Below are 18,125 nucleotides of genomic sequence, written 5' to 3'. Positions count from 1 at the left end.
TTGTTGTTGTTATTTTAAGTGGCTTTGTCTCTGGCGGGCTTTGATTCTTCCTGGTGGAGATAAGCCCAGCTACCTTTCACAGCTGGATGGTGCTTAGGCTGCTGTGCCTGGCTCTAGAGTTCTAGGTTGAGGAGCCCAGTCTGGGTTCCAGGCCTCCCTCCTCTCAGGTGAAGCCCCTGCAGCTGAGATCTCTCTCTGGAACCTCAGCCTGCCACCATGGAGCAGGGCCAGTCCACCTGCAACCCCACCCTTCCTACCTCCTCGAGGTGATTTCTATTCTTCCTTGTTTAATGGTCTCTTCAGCTATTCTTCAGTTGATAATTCAGGATGAGTGTTCCCCAATTTAGTTTTATTTCCAGTTTTTTTTTGGGGGGGGGTGTAAGATCCACCTACTCTTGCTATCTTTATACCCCTCAAGGTGAGGTTTTTGGGAGGCCTTGAGCAGCGAGTAAAAGAAATGATGAGAAGGGTGGGAGAGCACTCTGCGATGCCTCCCAGAGCCTTTCTCTGTGGGGAACTCCTTATTTCACCTTAATTTTCACAGAAGAACTTTGCCAGTTAGCATTATTTTTAGTGACCAGTTACTATCTTACAGCACTTTGAATATATCATCAACTCCTTTCTGACCCTCTAGGTTTTTGCTGAAAAATCCACTGATAATCTTCTATTGTCATAACAAGTTGTTTTTCTCTTGCTGTTTTTAAGAGTCTCCCTACATCTTTAAATTTTGACAGTTTAATTATAAGGTACCTCAGTATGTGTGTCTTTGGATTTCTCTCATTTGGAACTTCTGGGCTTAGTGCATCTGGTTGACTGGTTCTTCCCTGGGATAGGAAAGTTAACAGTTAATATTTTTTTTGAATTTATTTTTCTTTCGCTTTCTCTTCGTTCTGTAGGAAGCCTATTAAATATGTATTAGTCCACTTTCTGGTGTCTTATAAGTCCCTTAAGATATCTTCACTTATCATTCCATTTTTTTTTTTTTTAAATTTTTTTTTAATCCTCACCCGAGGATATTTTTCCATTTTTTTGTACAGATAGAGTGGGAGGGAGAGAGAGGAAGGGAGAGAGAGTGAGAAACATCGACGTGAAGGGACACATCGAGTGTCTGCCACCCGCACGACCAACCAGGGCCTGGGACAAACTGCAACCGAAGTACGTGCCCTTAGCGGGAACCGAACCCGGGTCTCTCCGGACCGCAGGCCGACGCTCTAACCGCTGAGCCAAACTGACCAGGGCTCATTCCATTTTTTTTTTTTTTTTTTAATTTTATTTTATTTTTTTTTATCCTCACCCAAGGACATTTTTTTTATTTTTTGTTCAGATAGAGTGGGAGGGAGAGACAGGAGAGAGAGGAAGAGAGAGAGAGAGAGAGAGAGAGAGAGAGAGAGAGAAACATCAACGTGAAAGGGACACATCGAGTGGCTGCCACCCACACGACCCAACCAGGGCCGGGGACAAACTGCAACCGAGGTACGTGCCCTTAGTGGGAACTGAACCCGGGTCTCTCTGGACCGCAGGCCGACACTCTAACCGCTGAGCCAAACCGGCCAGGGCCATTTTTTTTTTCTAATGAATTCCACTGCCCTGTATTTAAATTCACAATCCTTTTTACTGCTTGATCTAGACAGTTTTGAACCCCTATAATGACGTTTTTTGTTCATTTATTCTATTCTTCAGTTCTACGATTTCTGTCTGGTACTTAACTATGTGTTCTATCTTTGTTGACATTCTCACTTTGATTATGCATTGTTCTCTTGTCTGCAGTGAGCATCTCTATGACTGTTATTTTTAACTCTGTGTTGGATAAATCACTTATCTCTATTTCATTAAGGTTGGTTTTTGGAGATTTATCTATTTCTTTTGTTTGGAACATATCCCTGTTTCTTCATTTTTTTTTCTCTCTTCATTTTTGTTGACTCTTTATGTTAGTTTCCATGCATTAGATAAAACAGCCATCTCTCACCCAGCCGGTGTCTCAGTGTTTGAGTGTCTACCCATGCACCAAGAGGTTGCCGGTTCAATTCCTGGTCAGGGTACATGCCCAGGTTGTGGGCCCAATCCCCAGTGGGGGTGTGCAAGAAATGGCCAGTTGATGTTCTCTCTCATTGATGTTTCTATCTCTCTCTTTCTCTCCCTTCCTCTCTAAAAAATCAATAAAGAAAACAAAACAAACAAACAAAACAAAAACACAGCCACCTCTCCCAGTCTTACCAAACTTATCAATCATACCAGTTCAAGCTCTTGCTTATCTCTCAAACCTTTGTGATTGTTCAAGCTACTTCTTTGTTGTTAGTGGCTCCCACTATTTGAGGGTGTACCAAGACCTATCAGTGTCCCAGTGGCTCAGGAAAATTCCTGTATTCCTATCATATTCTCAGAGCACTACAGCTGACCCTTGAGTAACACTGTTTAAACTGTGCAGGTCCATTTATACAGAGATTTTTTTTCCAGATAATCTATGCAATTTAATTTACCCACACAGTTTAATTGTCTCATGCAGTTCAAACTTCTGTTGCTGAATGATCAACTCAGCAGTTGGAAATTCACTTATGCAGAGGGCTGACTGTAGTTAAATGCAAATTTTTGACTGCTTGAGAGGTCCACACCCCTATCCCCCACATTGTTCAAGAGTTAACTGCATTACTGCCTACCCCTTCAGCACCCTGACGCAGGCAAATTTAAAGCCTAACCTTAAAGCACACCTGGAAAAGTCAGAATGTTACATATGCATGGACAAGCTCTTTTACTGCTGAGATACTTATTTTCCATAGCTGTGACACAGAGCATTATTAGCTACCTAATTGGCTTGTTCAAGGAGATTATGAAAATGCCATGTGTAAGTTTCCATAAGGCTGCCTAAGTATTAGCAACGGAATACATGGTATCTGAAGTTGAACTGTAAATATTAAGTTGGAAGCCCAATCAGTGACATTTTGGTATATTCAGTTTCCTACTTGTTGCTTTCTGTTTCTGTTTCCTGAAAGGCCCCTCACCCCTTGTTATCTTACCTGCCCAGGGACTTGTCACTCCTGGACCAATACCTCTACCCCAGCATTTTTTATTCTTCATGGATTTAAGTTAGCAGTTCACATTTGTTTGTTTATATATCCTGTCTTGTCCCCAAATGGATTTTAAATGGCTTCAACAATACACGGTTTCAACAGTGTGGAAATGTACGTGTAAGAGAAGCAAGCAAGCACTGGTCAAGGAAGAGATGCGGGTCAAAGCCAAGGCCCAGTGTGCACGCACTCAGATCCAGTACACACAAAAGCACTGCTATGTCCAGTAGGGAGACCTTAGGAAAGTTTCTCATACAGAACAGTCATATAGGAAAAACAATATAGTATAGCAAATTTAATAACCAGTTTAATGGGGGTTATTTCTCTCAATGTCTGTTGGTTCAAAAGCTGCTGACATAGGAGCTCAGGGCTACTCAGTGAGATTGTGGATTTTAGAGTATTCATTGTCTCTCTTATGTGATCGTTTTGAGCATTTGTGACCATAGTTCCTAAATGAGTGAAATGAAGATAAAAATACTCAACGGCATATGTTAAACTTAGTGAAACATAGTATCTACTCTACAATGTGGGAATAGCAGATGCTCAATGAATTTTAGCTATTTAATGATTCACATTGATTGGTAATGCTTTCTATGATACAGATAGTTTTGTTTTTTGTTTTTAGTTAAATATGTGGTCCTGATACACTTAATCCAGAAGTACTATTTAGGATATCTAGAGGAAAGAACAACTGCAAAATTTTAAGCTATTCCTCAATAGATATTATCTCTTCTAGACTGTCTCTTGATAAGTTGGCAGTGAGTTTGTATTTAGGCTGCTGACATACTTTCATTCTTTGTTTCGTTCAATAGATGCTTTTAGAGTGCTGGGGATACAATCATGTCCATAACTTAATGGAGTTGCCATCCAGTAGCGGTAACAGTCCTAGAAGCAGCCAGCTAACAGGGTCATGGGTGAGAGTGTAAAACACACAGATGGGGACATAGGAAGGCAGAGAGACCCTGCGGCTGGTGGCCTCAGAATGGTGGAGCTGTGCTGAGATGCGAAGGATGATTGGAGACAGTAAGTAGAAAGATTTGGGGGCAAAATAACTCATTTGAGGAACATAAAGGAGGCTGGATATAGCGAGAAGAGTGTGACCATGGATCAAGCTAGAGAGCTGGCAGCATGCAGGGCCTGAAGGGCTTGTACTGTTGCTAGGTGTAGACTCAGTATGGAGAGTACAGGGGGTAGCAGAGCATATAATTAGGTCTGTGTTTCAGAAAAATCACCAGAATTAATGCGCAGAATAAGTTGGGGGCGAGGCATTGAGCCCGAAGACAAGCACACCCCTGAAGGATTCTTGCACTGACTAGGGAGAAGGACCAGCTAGTCAGACAGTAGCAGCGGGAGCAGTGACTGATTCCAAAGAGCACCTAGGAAGCTTAGGGGTTTAGAGGGGAGATTACATTTCTTAGCTTGTCAGTTTGGGCTTTTATTACTGACCAGACGGTGACACTTTAACAAAAATAGAGAAACAGGAAGTACATGTTCAGGATATTCTTCATTTCTTGGTTAAGCAGCAGTCGATCTGCCGTGCTTGAAAAGTCAGCTGAGGGACTGAAGTGAGGAGCCTATCACAGGTATGAGCCTGACTCCAGGAGGGTGTTGTCTTAGCCATTTGGGCTGCTGTGACAAAGTAACGTTGACTAGGTGTCTTACAAACGGCAACAAAAGTATTTCTCAGATTCCTGGAGGCTGGCAAATTCAGGTTAAAGTTCTGGCAGATTCGGTGTCTGCTGAGGGCTTACTTCCTGGTTCATCGACAGCACCTTCTCACTGTGTTCTCCTACAGCAGGATGGGCAGAGGCGCTCTCTGGGGCTTTCTATAAGGGCACTAATCCCACGCATGAGGGGTTCTAACCTCATGACCTAATCATCCTCCAAAGAGCTCACCTCCAAATACCATTACATTGGGCCTTAGGATGTAATGTAAATTTTGGGGGAACAAAAACATTCAGCCCATAGCAGGTGCCAGGGGCACACCTGCAGCAGTCATGATTGTCCCAGGAAAGATTTGGGGGGGTTTATTTAAACACTCAGTCACTGTGGGTGAAGTTCTTAAGATTCGACCCCACAAAATAGTAACATTTTTGAGCCTTGGCAATTATTCATTCCTACATTAAGAAGAAAATCACAGCACAATGCTCACGAAGTGTGATTGCAATGTAACATCAGTTGGGTCTCCTAGATGAACTGGCTATGAAATGTGTATCTGAATGATATACGAGGTTGTCAACTATAAACCTGTTGCATGTAGGAGAATGATTAACAAATAATAAAACTTTGGCCCGGCTGGTGTAGCTCTGTGGTTGAACTTCAACCCATGCACTAAGAGGTCACCAGTTCGATTCCCAGTCAGAGCACATGCCCAGGTTGTGGGCCTGACCCCAGTGAGGGGCATGCAGGAGGCAGCCAGTCGATGTTCTCTCTCATCGATGTTTCTATCTCTCTCTCCCTTCCTCTCTCTCTCAAATCAATAAAGGAAAAAAAGAAAAAGAAAAAAAAAGAAAACTTTGATTTTTGAATGATTGATCTGAAGTTATTTTTTTTAATCTTTATTGTTGAAAGTATTACAGATGCCCCCCATTGATCCCCCTCCCCCTGCTTCCGTCCCTCCTGCTTTCCCCAAACCATTGTCTGTGTCCATTGGTTATGCATATATGCATATAAACTCTTTGGTTTATCTCTCCCCAACCCCCCACTTCCTTTCCCTCTGAGGTTTATCAGTCATTTCCTTACTTCCATGTCTTTGGATCTGTTTTGATCGACAGCTTATTTTGTTCATGATATTCCATAAATAAGTGAGAGTATGTGGTACTTGTCTTTCTCTGTTTGGCTTATTTCCCTCAGCATAATACTCTCCAGGTCCCTCCATGTCATCTCAAAGGGTAAGAGATCTTACTTTCTTACAGCTGCATAGTATTTCGTTGTGTATATGTACCACAGCTTTTTATCCACTCATCTACTGATGGACACTTGAGTTGTTTTCAGATCTTAGCTATTGTAAGTAGTGCTGCTATGAACATAGGGGTACATATATTCCTAATTAGCAAAGACAGTTCCTTATCAAGGTCATTCCTAGCTTATGGTAATGAAGTAATACATAAGTAGCTTTTTGGATCATTTTTTCTCTTTGTTCTTTATTTCGGTTAGGGAAGGATCCATCTCATTCCAAAGTGATATAAAGTCAGCAAGGTAAAATTTTAAGTGAGGTGGAACAAAATTCTATGTCACTTTGCTAGGAATTATCTGATCTTTTTAGTGGACCATTTCCTCCCAGCTCTGACTGCCACAAATGATGCAGCTTCTACACTGTGTCGTAAGCAGGGGTCTATGGAGCTCGGCACAGTATCATAAGAAGTATCTCTAATGAGCTCCACAGCACAGTACACAACTGATTTCTGCTCACCAAGTAAAAGGAGAAAAAGCAGTAAGAGCTGCAGTTGAAGCTGTTGCTGAGACTTCTTGTCCAGGTGCTATAATTCCAGTGCTGAGCTATGACCAGAAAACTGCCCGAGGTTGACCTGCTTTTCCCAGACCAGGAATGTGAGGAGGCTAGGGCAGTTTACCAGGAAGGAATGCAGTAATAATTATAGTTGAAAGTTTTAATAAGTTAACAAAACTGTTATTTAGGGGAAGTAAGATTTACCAATTTAAAATAACAAAATAATATGCTCAAGAGCTGAGCAGAATTTAGTAAAACAGTTAAAGTTAATAGTGCTGAAGACTGTGGTATTTTTAGTATTCTCTCTGTTTTTAAAATGATTCATAATTAAATTACCTGGCTTTACTCTAAGGCAGAAAGTGTAAGGTATTTCAGACTCCAAAGCATTGTGTCTCACTGTGCTTTGAATGTTTAAGTGGATCACAGTAAACAGAGGAAGTGGCTACAAGCTTAAGAAGGTTAATTCATTTCATTTGAGGCTTAGAATAGAAGAAGGTAAACTAATATCTTGGAGAATTTCTCCCCTTGCTTGTTTCAAAACAGGCAACAGTATTTGCCTGTTATGAATCTACGTAATGAATCAAAATACATCCATTTACTATTAATGAGCAATTCTTGGTGTCAGATACTGTGCTAGGCACTGAGGATTTGGGGTGAATATAAAGAAAAGGCAAGATGAATTTACCATCCAAAGTAGACGATTAGAAAGAAAGTGATTTATGTGGTTATTTTATTTAAAATGTTATCAAACAGTATTTGTAGAGTTGCTTAAATGTTATATCTTAGACACAGCATGTTTTTTCTCTTAGTGTGTGGGTTAAGTATTTGATTAGATGAGTATAGTTATGACCTAACTTAAAAATCCAATGGGATCCCTACATGTAATCCCTACTTGTAATAGTATGTGTCCTTTGTTAAAATATAAGGTTTATACTTGAAACTCTTCAGCTCTTACAAAGGGGAAACGTCAAGCATTATCTGTGACAGGCAGTGTTAGTGGATATCTGGCAGATAATATCAAATATTGAAATGGTGAACAGCTTCATTCACTAAAGTAAAAATATACAATCTTGAATCAATGTCCTTGCTGCTCTCAGTGACCTTCAGGAAGCCCGTGTATGCTTCCCACGTGGCCTCTGTTGGATTTCAGAGTGTCTTATCCATGCAGCCAAGTCAACAGGAAGGGCCCAAGAGTTTGATTCCGGAGTTGTTTAAGAGGAGTCTTCTTCATTCCTTTGTAATGATTAATCTCTGTATTGGAATAGCGCTGGTTCACCAGAAAACTACAGTGCTCACATGTCACAAGATCATTTGATGTCCAAACTTTAGAAACTTTAATACTAAGTTTATTCAACTTGTCAGTACTTTTCTGATGAAATGTTGATAAATGTAACCATTCTTTGTTGTAAAAGCAAAAGTTAGAGATGCTGAAAAGTTAATTAAAAAGAATTGCCAACGAGGGATCTGAGGCCAGCCGACATGGGGAGATGGAACAGTGTGGATGGTAATTGCACAAAAGGTAAAGGTTTTTTACTGAAGGGACAACGTGAGAATCACTTGACCTAGAGCTGTCTCTGTGACGTGACATGGCTCTTTAGTGTATGCTTGGCGGTATTACCTTCTGACTGACTTCCTTGTAACGACGTCGCAATGTCATGAGTGAAGTGAGATGTGATACTAATTCTTGGTCTTTACATTTCATTGAAAGTTTGTAGTATAAGGGAGATCTTGGGAAAGAGGGACATGATTTGAGATTTGTATGTGTATACCAAATGAAAAATGGAGAATTGTAATATAGCTCTTAGATTCCAAGATGAATGGTAAAAAAGGAGAACATAGGCTTGAGGGGATTTTTCTGAGGATGGTGATAAAGTTTTACACCTTGATAGGTGCTTGGCTTACACAATTGTGTGCATTTGTCTAAACTCAGTGAATGTTCATGTAAAATTTGTACACGTTTTGTATGTAAACTTTACCTTTACAAAACTTCAGAGAAATGACAGTGATTGTTGCTGCCCTGGCCAACAGGGAACCCAGGCCATGGTGAAGGTTTCTCAAGACTCGTCCTGGACATTTTCTCATGTCCCTGCACAAACGGCCCAGTCCTTCTAAAGATGTCTTCCTTTACATCTATCTGACACAGTCTACACAGAGACCACTTTTTCTTTTTTTTTAATCCTCACCCGAGGACATTTTCCCATTTTTTTGTTCAGGTAGAGTGGGAGGGAGAGAGAGGAACAGAGAGAGAGAGAAACATCGATGTGAAAGGAACACATCGAGTGGCTGCCACCCGCACGACCGACCAGGGCCGGGGACAAACTGCAACCGAGGTACGCGCCCTTAGCGGGAACCGAACCCGGGTCTCTCAGGACCGCAGGTCGACGCTCTAACCTCTGAGCCAAACCGGCCAGGGCGAGACCACTTTTTCAAGATTGGAAAAGAGACCTATTTTATCTAATTCATAAAACATACACAGAAAGCAAACAAAATGAGGAGACAGAATATACCCCAAATGAAGGAACAAGAAAAAACCCTGGAGAAAAACTCTATTGAAACAGAGATAAGTAATTTGCCTGATAAAGAATTCAAATAGCCCAGCCAGTGTGGCTCAGTGGATTGAGCAACAACCTGTGGGCTGCGAGGTCCGGGTTTGATTCCTGGTCAGGGTATATGCCTGGTTTACAGGCTCGATCCCCAGTCGGGGGCATGCAGGAGGCAGCTGATTGATGTATCTTTGTCACATTGATGTTTCTATCTCTCCTTTCCTCTGTCTCAAAAAAAAAAAAAATCAATAAAAACATTTTTTTTAAAAGTACTCCAGGGATTGAGCCCTGGAGTAGTGAGTCATCTATTTTCTCTGGCTGGTGTGGCTCAGTGGATTGAGCGTTGTCCCATGGATTGAGTGAGAGGTCCCAGTTTGATTCCCAGTCAGAACACATGCCCAGGTTACAGTCTCAACCCCCAGTGGGGGGCATGCAGGAGGCAGCCATGCAGTGTGTCTCTCCCATCGATGTTTCTCTCTCTCTCTCTCTCTCTCTCTCTCTCTCTCTCTCTCTCTCTCTTTCTTCTCTCTCTCTCTCTCTCTCTTCTCTATCTGAAAATCAATAAGAATACATTTAAAAAAAAAAGAATTCAAATAAATGGTCATAAGGATGCTCATCAAACATGATAGTAGACAAGAGGAACTCAGAGAACTTCAACAGAGTTTAAAATACAATTACCAATCAGATGAATAATACGATAACTGAAATGAATAATCTATTACAAAGAATTAACAGCAGATAAGTTAATATAGAACAGATTAGCGACCTGGAAGACAGAGGGTGAAAATCATGCAGTCAGACCAGTAGAATCAAAAAATAATTTTCAGCCCTGGCCGGTTTGGCTCAGCGGTTAGAGCTTCTGCCTGCAGTCCAGAGAGATCTGGGTTCCGTTCCCACTAAGGACACGTACCTCGGTTGCAGTTTGTCCCCTGCCCCAGTTGGGGTCGTGCAGGAGGCAGCCACTCGATGTGTCCCTTTCACGTCAATGTTTCTCTCTCTCTCTTCCTTTCTCTTCCTCCCACTCTACCTGAACAAAATTGGAAAAATGTCCTTGGGTGAGGATGAAAAATAATAATAATAATAATAATTTTTTAAAATGAGGATAGTATGAGATATCTCTGGGATAACATTATGTGCCCTAGCATTTACATTATAGGGATTCTGACAGAAGAAAGAGAAAAATGTACAGCATTTATACTTGAAGAAATGATTACTGTAAGCTTTCCTAATCTGGGGAAGGAAACAGACATACAGATCCAAGTATCACAGAGAGTTCTTAACAAGTTCTTAGCCAAAATACAAGATCAACACAGGTGTCCAATGATAAATGAATGGATAAAGAAGATATGCTATAGCCCTGGCCAGTTTGGCTCAGCAGTTAGAATGTTGGCCTGCAGACCAAAGAGCTGCAGGTTCTATTCCCGGTTAAGGGAATGTACCTGGGTTGCTGGTTTGGTCCCTAGCCTTGGTCGGGATTGTATGGGAGGCAACCAGTCAATGTGTCTCTCTCAGATCGATTTTCTCTCTCTCTTTCTGTCTCCCTCCCTCCCTCTCTTCCATTCTATCTAAAAATCAATAGAAAAATATTCTCAGGTGAGGATTAACAACAACAAAAAGATAATATTTTTATATATACATACACACACACACACACATATATGTATGTATACACACACATAATATATATAAAATGGACTATTACTCCACATTGAAAAATAATGAAATCCTGCCATTTGAGACAACATTGAAGGACATACGGTGTATTATACTAAGGGAAGTAAGTCAGACAGAAAGACAAGAACTGTATAATTTCACTTATATTGGATTTTTAAAAAGTCAAAACAAAACAAAGACTCGTAGAAACAACATTCTGATGGTTACCAGAGAGGTGGAGTTTGGAGAGATGGGTGAAAATGGTGAACAGAAAGATGGTTGATAATAGCGTGGTAACTTCTCAGTGACAGATGGTTACTAGATGTAGTGTGGTGAGCACTTTATAGGACAGGGTATATAAATGTCAAATAATTCTGTTTTACACCTGAAACTGATACAATATTGTGTAACCAATTGTAGTTTGATTTAAGAAAACAACAACTTTAACATCAGTTAATGATATGCAGGCTAAAGTATTGATGGAGAAGTATACTAATGTCTATAATTTACTTTGAAATCTATCAAACATAAGACTGCATGTTAAGCAAATATAGTAAAATGTACTGGTAGAATCTAAGCAATGGGTACACAAGTATTTCTTATAAAATTATTTCAACTTTACTTGATGTTTGAAATTTTTTTCTAATAAAAATGATAGAGCAAAACTGGTTATTTTTTAACTCAGGGTGTTCACAAAACAGGAAAAGTAGAGATGTTTTGTGGTCATAACTTAGCTAGTAAGCAGTTGATGGGTGATGGTTTTATCTACAGATGGAATTTGAAGCCATAAAGTCCCAGGAGGCAGTGGAGGACATCTGTAAGGCTAAGGACTCAGCCCCTAAGAATACCAAAAGACCTCTAGGGCATCATTTTGCTTACCACTGAATTTCTGGCTTCTGGCGTAGTACCTGCTCTACAGCTTGTGTTATCTGTGTTGAATGACTGTTAATAGAATGAGTACAAAGAAAAAGAAGAAGAAATTGGTGGAGCTAGGCAAGCGATTTTGGAACACCAGTGTATGTGAATTGCTGTGCTGAATATATGATCCACAAGGTTGACTATACATAACTGAGTTTTAAAACAATCTGAAAAGGGCCCTGGCCAGTGTAGCTCAGTTGGTTGGGTATAGTCCAGTGCACCAAGAGGCTGCTGGTCAGGCCACATGCCCAGGTTGTAGGCTCGATCCCTGCTAGGGGTTTTGCAGGAAGCAGTCAATTGATGTTCTGATCTCACATGATTTCTCTCTCTCTCTCTCTCTCTCTCTCTCTCTCTCTCTCGAAGTCATTTAAAAATTTGTTTTAAAAAATCTAAAAAGGGTATCTCTGGAGATAGTGAAGTATCTTAGACCCTGTTCTTCATTGTGTTTTTTTTTAATTGAAATATGGTAACCTATAACATTGTGTGAACTTACGATGTACAAATGTTGATTTGATGCATTTATATATTGTAATATGGTTAAAGTTGTAGCTATTGTTGGCACCTATATCAGCAATAATTATGATTTCTCTTTTGTGGTGGGAATAATTAAGATCTAGTCTCTTAGCAGGTTTGATTATTATAATGCAATATTGTTATCTGTATTCTCTGTACTGTACATTAGATCTCTAGAATTTATTTACTAATTGTTGCAAGTTTGTACCTTAAACAGCTTCTCTTCTATTTATCTACCCCCCCCCCCCAAGACCCTGGTAACCTTTTTTTAACAAGTTCAGCTTTTTTAGAGTTCACATATAAGTGATATCATACAGTATTTGTCTTTTTTGTGTGACTTATCTGAGATAGTGTAATGTTCTCAAGGCCCATCTATGTCACAAGTGGCAAGATTTCCTTTCTCATAGCTACCTATTTCCTTTTATATATATACCATATCTTCATTCATTCATTGAATGTCACTTAGGTTGCTTCCATATCTTGGCTATTGTGAATAATGCTGCAATAAACATGGAAATGGGAGTGCATATATCTCTTCAGTATCTTATTTCCCTTTTCTTTGATTGTATACCCAGGTTGTACAATCTGGGTCATATGGTAGATCTATTTTTTAATTTTTTGAGAAACGTCCATACTGTTTTGTATAGTGGCTAAACGAATTTCAAAGCCCAGTGTGCAAGGGCTCCCTTTTCTCCACATTTTGCCAACACTTATTATCCCTTCTTGGTGATAGCTATTCTGAAAGATGTGAAGTGATCTCATAGAGGTATTTGATTTGCATTTTCCTGATGATTGGTGCTATTGAGCATCTTTTGATGTACTACCTATTGGCCATTTGGATGTCCTCTTTGAAAATTTTCCTGTTTACTTCCTCTGCCCATTTTTAATCATATTGTTTATTTTTTGGTTAGAGTTTTTGTGTTCTTAATATATTTTAGATGTTAATCCCCAGTCCCATATATTGTTAGCAAAACTTCTTTTCATTCTATAGGTTGCCTTTTCACTTCATTGTTTGTTTCTTTTTTTTTTTTCTTTTATCCTCACCGCAGGACATTTTTCCATTTTTTGTTCAGGTAGAGTTGGGGGGAGAGAGAGGAACAGAGAGAGAGAGAAACATCGATGTGAAAGGGACACATCGAGTGGCTGCCACCCGCACAACCAACCAGGGCCGGGGACAAACTGCAACCGAGGTACGTGCCCTTAGCGGGAACCGAACCCGGGTCTCTCAGGACCGCAGGCCGAAGCTCTAACCACTGAGCAAAACCGGCCAGGGCCACTGTTTGTTTCTTTTGCTGTGGAGAAGTTTTAAGTTTGGATATTCTCTTCAGCAAATGGTTTTGAGAAGACTGGATAAACACATGCAGAAAAATGAAATTGGACCACTGTTTTACATTACTCTCAAAACTTAAAATAGATCAGATTTAAATATAAGACTTGATACCATAACACTCCTAGAAGAAAACATAGGGAAGAAACTCCGGCACATTATTCTTTTTTTTAAATTACTTTTATTAATTTATTTTTGTTACAGATGTTTCTTGTTTTTCCCCATTGACACCCTCCTCCCCATTCCCCACCCCCACCCCGTCCTCAGCTTTGTTGTCTATGTCCATTGGTTATGCATACATGCATATAAGTTCTGTGGTTTATCTCTCCCCCACCCCAAACCCTACTGCTGAGGTTTGTCAGTCTCTATGCTATTTCTATGTCTCTGGGTCTATTTTGTTCATCAGTATGTGTTGTTCATTATATTCCACAAATAAGTGAGATCAAGTGCTATTTGTCTTTCTCTGCTTGGCTTGTTTTGCTTAGGATAATACTCTCCAGGTTCCTCCATGTCATCTCAAAGGATAAGAGATCTTTCTTTCTTACAGCTTCATAGTACTCCATAGAGTATATGTACCACTGCTTTTTTATCCACTCATCTAATGATGGACACTTGGGCTGTTTCCAGATCATAGCTATAGTAAATAGTGTTACTATGAACGTGGGGGTACATATATTCTTTCTGATTGGTGTTTCAGGCTTCTTAGTGTAGATTCCTAGAAGTGGGACCACTGGGTCAAATGGCAGTTTAATTTTTAATTTTTTGAGGTAAAACCATAGTGTTTTCCACAGTGGATGCACCCGTCTGCATTCCCACCAGCAGTGTACTAGAGTCTCCTTTTCTCCACACCCTCGCCAACACTTGTTTAATGATTTGTTGATGGTGGCCATTCTGACAGGTGTGAGGTGATACCTCATTGTTGTTTTAATTTGCATCTGTCTGATGATTAGTGACATTGAGCATTTTTTTATAAGTCTCTTGGCCATTTGTATGTCCTGTTTGGAGAGGTGTCTATTTAGTTCCTCTGCCCATTTTTTAATTGGGTTCTTTGTCTTCCTTTTGTTGAGTTGAATGAGTACTCTGTATATTTTGGAAATTAACCCCTTATCTGATGTATCATTGGCAATTATGCTCTCCCATATAGTGGGTTCCCTTTCCATTTTGATGGTTGTTTCTTTTGCTGTGCAGAAGCTTTTTAGATTGATGTAGTCCATGTGTTTTTTGTTTGTTTGTTTCTCTTGTCTTAGGTGATGTATCAGTGAAAATTCTGCTGCATATGATGTCTGAAATTTTGTTGCCTACATTTTCTTCTAGGAAATTTTTTATGGATGCATGAGTCACATTTAAGTCTTTTATCCATTTTGAGTTTATTCTCGGGTATGGTGTAAGTTGGTGGTCTAGCTTTATTTTTTTCATGTAGCTGTCCAATTTTCACAGCACCATTTATTGAAGAGGTTGTCTTAACTCCACTGTATGCTCTTGCCACCTTTGCCAAATACTAATGGAGCATATTGCCTTGGGTCCATTTGTGGGTTCTCTGTTCTGTTCCACTGGTCTATATGCCTGTTCTTGTGCCAGTACCAGGCTGTTTTGATTACAGTCGCTTTGTGGTATTGTGATCCCACCTACTTTGTCCTTCTTTTTCAAAATTGCTGTGGCTATTCGGGGACTTTTTTGGCTCCATATGAACTTTTGAAGTATTTGTTCTAGTTCTCTGAAATATGTCGTTGGTATTTTGATGGGGATTGCATTGAATCTATAGATTGCTTTGGGTAGTATGGACATTTTAATGATGTTAATTCTTCCAATCCATGAACAGGGTATGTGCTTCCACTTTTTTATATCTTCCTCTATTTCTTTTTTCAATGTCCTGTAGTTTTCTGCAAATAGGTCTTTTATTTCTTTGGTTAAGTGTATTCCTAGGTATCTTAATTTTTTTGCCTCGATGGTAAATGGGATTGTTTTTTCAGTTTCTCTTTCTGTGAGTTCATCATTGGTGTACACGAATGCTGTCGATTTCTTGACGTTAATTTTGTATCCTGCTACTTTGCCAAATTCATTTATCAAGTCTAGTAGATTTTTGATGGAGTCTTTAGTGTTTTCTATGTATAATATCATGTCATCTGCAAATAATGACAGTTTCACTGCCTCATTTCCAATTTGTATCCCTTTTTTGTTTTCTTCGTGTCCGATAGCTGTGGCTAAGACTTTCAGTACTATGTTAAATAAGAGTGGTGAAAGTGGGCATCCCTGTTTTGTTCCTGTTCTTCAGGGAAACGCTTTTAGTTTGTGCCCATTGAGTATGATGTTGGCTGTAGGTTTTTCATATATGGTCTTTATTATGTTGAGATATGATCCCTCTATTCCCACATTGCTGAACATTTTTATCAGAAATGGGTGATGGATTTTGTCGAATGCTTTTTCAGCATCTATTGATAAGATCATATGGTTTTTCTCTTTCATTGTGTTTATGTGGTGTATCACATTTATTGATTTGCGAATGTTGTACCAGCCTTGCATCCCTGGAATGAATCCCACTTTGTCATGGTGCATAATTTTTTTGATGTATTGATGAATTCTATTTGCTAGTATTTTGTTCAGGATTTTGGCATCTGTTTTCATCAGGGATATTGGCCTGTAGTTTTCTTTCTTTGTAGTTTCTTTATCTTGTTTGGGGATTAGAATTATGCCGGCCTCATAAAATGAATTTGGAAGTCTTTCATTTTTTTGGATTTTTTGGAATACAGTCGGTCGTCGTTTATTGTGTTTAATCAGTTCCAGACTCTACCGCGATAAATGAATTTCTGCGAAGTAGGATTCTTTATTTATATCCAGTCGTCCCACTATATTTGAAAAAACCGCAATAGAGTGAAGCCACGAAAGTTGAAGCGCGAAGTGGCAAGGGATGACTATAGTTTGAGGAGAATGGATATTAGATCTTTGAATGTTCAGTAAAACTCCCCCATGAAGCCATCCAGGCCTGGACTTTTGTTTGCTGGGAGTTTCTTAATTACATCTTCAATTTCCTTTGCTGTTATTGGTGTGTTCAAGTTTTCTGTCTCTGCCCAGTTCAGTTTTGGGAGACTGTGTCTTCCTAGAAATTTGTCCTTTTTGCCTAGATTGTCCAATTTGTTGGCATATAATTGCTCATAGTATGTTTTGATGATCCTTTGTATTTCTGTGATGTCAGTTGTTACTTCTCTTTTGTTTCTGATTTTGTTTATTTTGATCCTCTCTTTTTTGTTTCTTGGTGAGTTATTCTTGGCAATGAGTTTATAGATATGACACCAAATGCAAAAATGACAAAAGCAAAAATCAACAAGTGGGACTACATCCAAGTGTTCTTTATTCTTAATGTGTTTAGTTACACTTTAGATGTGGCAGTATTTGCAAATAAATGATTTCACTTTTGTTGTAGGCCAAAGCCAACATTTGTCATATGTTACTCTATTCCAAGTAGATAAACATTTGGGGGTAATTCTTCATGTCCTAACATGTATCACCTATGATGTGAGTACTCGGTCTTTAGTTTATGTAACATTATATGTTGAATGTGTCAGGTGGTTACTAAGGTATGGATTTCCTTTCTTCTGTTGATGTCTCTCCAGGGTACTGTAGAGCCTGGAATTTGCTGCTCCTCTTCCATTGTTTAAAATTCTCTTCCAAACTTACTCACCCCTACCCTTTCCAAGGCCTAGATCTGAGTTTGATTGTGATCTCTGCCTTCTTTCATTTTACCCTTTGAGAGTCATTCTCCTCAAGCTCCTATCTGTCCCTCGGTTGCTCAGTACTTTTCCTCTGGAGAAGAGCATCTCCTGCTGGTCCCTTTACTTTTCATTTTCATGTACAGGTCCAGCCAACATTATGGGGCATCTGTTCTGTACAAGGCACATGGGTTCTTGGTCAAAGATTGGTCTAGAGAGCAAAAGAGTAGTGGAATAGGTCACTACAAGCAAGGTGTGTTGTAATAGAAGTTTATGCTGGACTTCAGTGGAGCACTAAGCCTGACCTAGCTTTCGGAGATGCATCCCAAACAATGAAGGGAAGTTAGTGTGATAACAAGGAGGAAGGCTCAGCCGCCTTGATTCCTGTAACCTTCTCATTCTGGGTTTGCTTGCCCCTTTCCCCAGCTGAATCCTCACGGGAAGCCATTTTTTTATTGTTGACACTATTACAGATGTCCATTTCCTCCCTACTTTGCCCTCCTCCACCCAGCCCCTGCTCTACCCCAAGGCCTTCACCACATTATGTGTCCATGGGCTATGCATATATGAATATATGTTCTTTGGTTAATCTCTTCCAGTCCTCTCCACTCCCCTCCCCTCTAAGATCTGCCTGTTCCATAAATCCATGCCTCTGGACCTATTTTGTTCATCAGTATACTTTGTTTTTCAGATTCCACATACAGTATAAGTGAAATCACATGATATTTGTCATTCTCTGATTGGTTTATTTCACTTAGTCTAATGATTTCCAGATCCATCCATGCTGTCACAAAGAGTAAGAGATCCTTCTTTTTTACAACTGCATAGTATTCCATTGTGCTATGCAGTTTTTTTTATCCATAAAAACTACAGTTTTTTTATCCACTCATATACTGATGCGCACTTGGCCTGACTCCACATCTTAGCAATTGTAAACAGTGCTGCTATGAACATAGG

The 18,125-nt window shown here is 39.7% G+C and overlaps 1 protein-coding gene across 1 annotated transcript in view; it reads left to right on the top strand.

Annotated features, from left to right (window-relative positions):
* The window catches only part of SPIDR (scaffold protein involved in DNA repair), a 493,368-nt gene that overhangs the window by 234,763 nt on the left and 240,480 nt on the right, over positions 1–18,125 (top strand). The window lies entirely within an intron of this gene.

Source organism: Molossus molossus, unplaced genomic scaffold, assembly GCF_014108415.1.
Source record: "Molossus molossus isolate mMolMol1 unplaced genomic scaffold, mMolMol1.p scaffold_m16_p_16, whole genome shotgun sequence".
NCBI lineage: Eukaryota > Metazoa > Chordata > Mammalia > Chiroptera > Molossidae > Molossus > Molossus molossus.
Note: the sequence above shows the minus strand (reverse complement) of the source record. Positions and strands in the feature narration are given on the sequence as shown.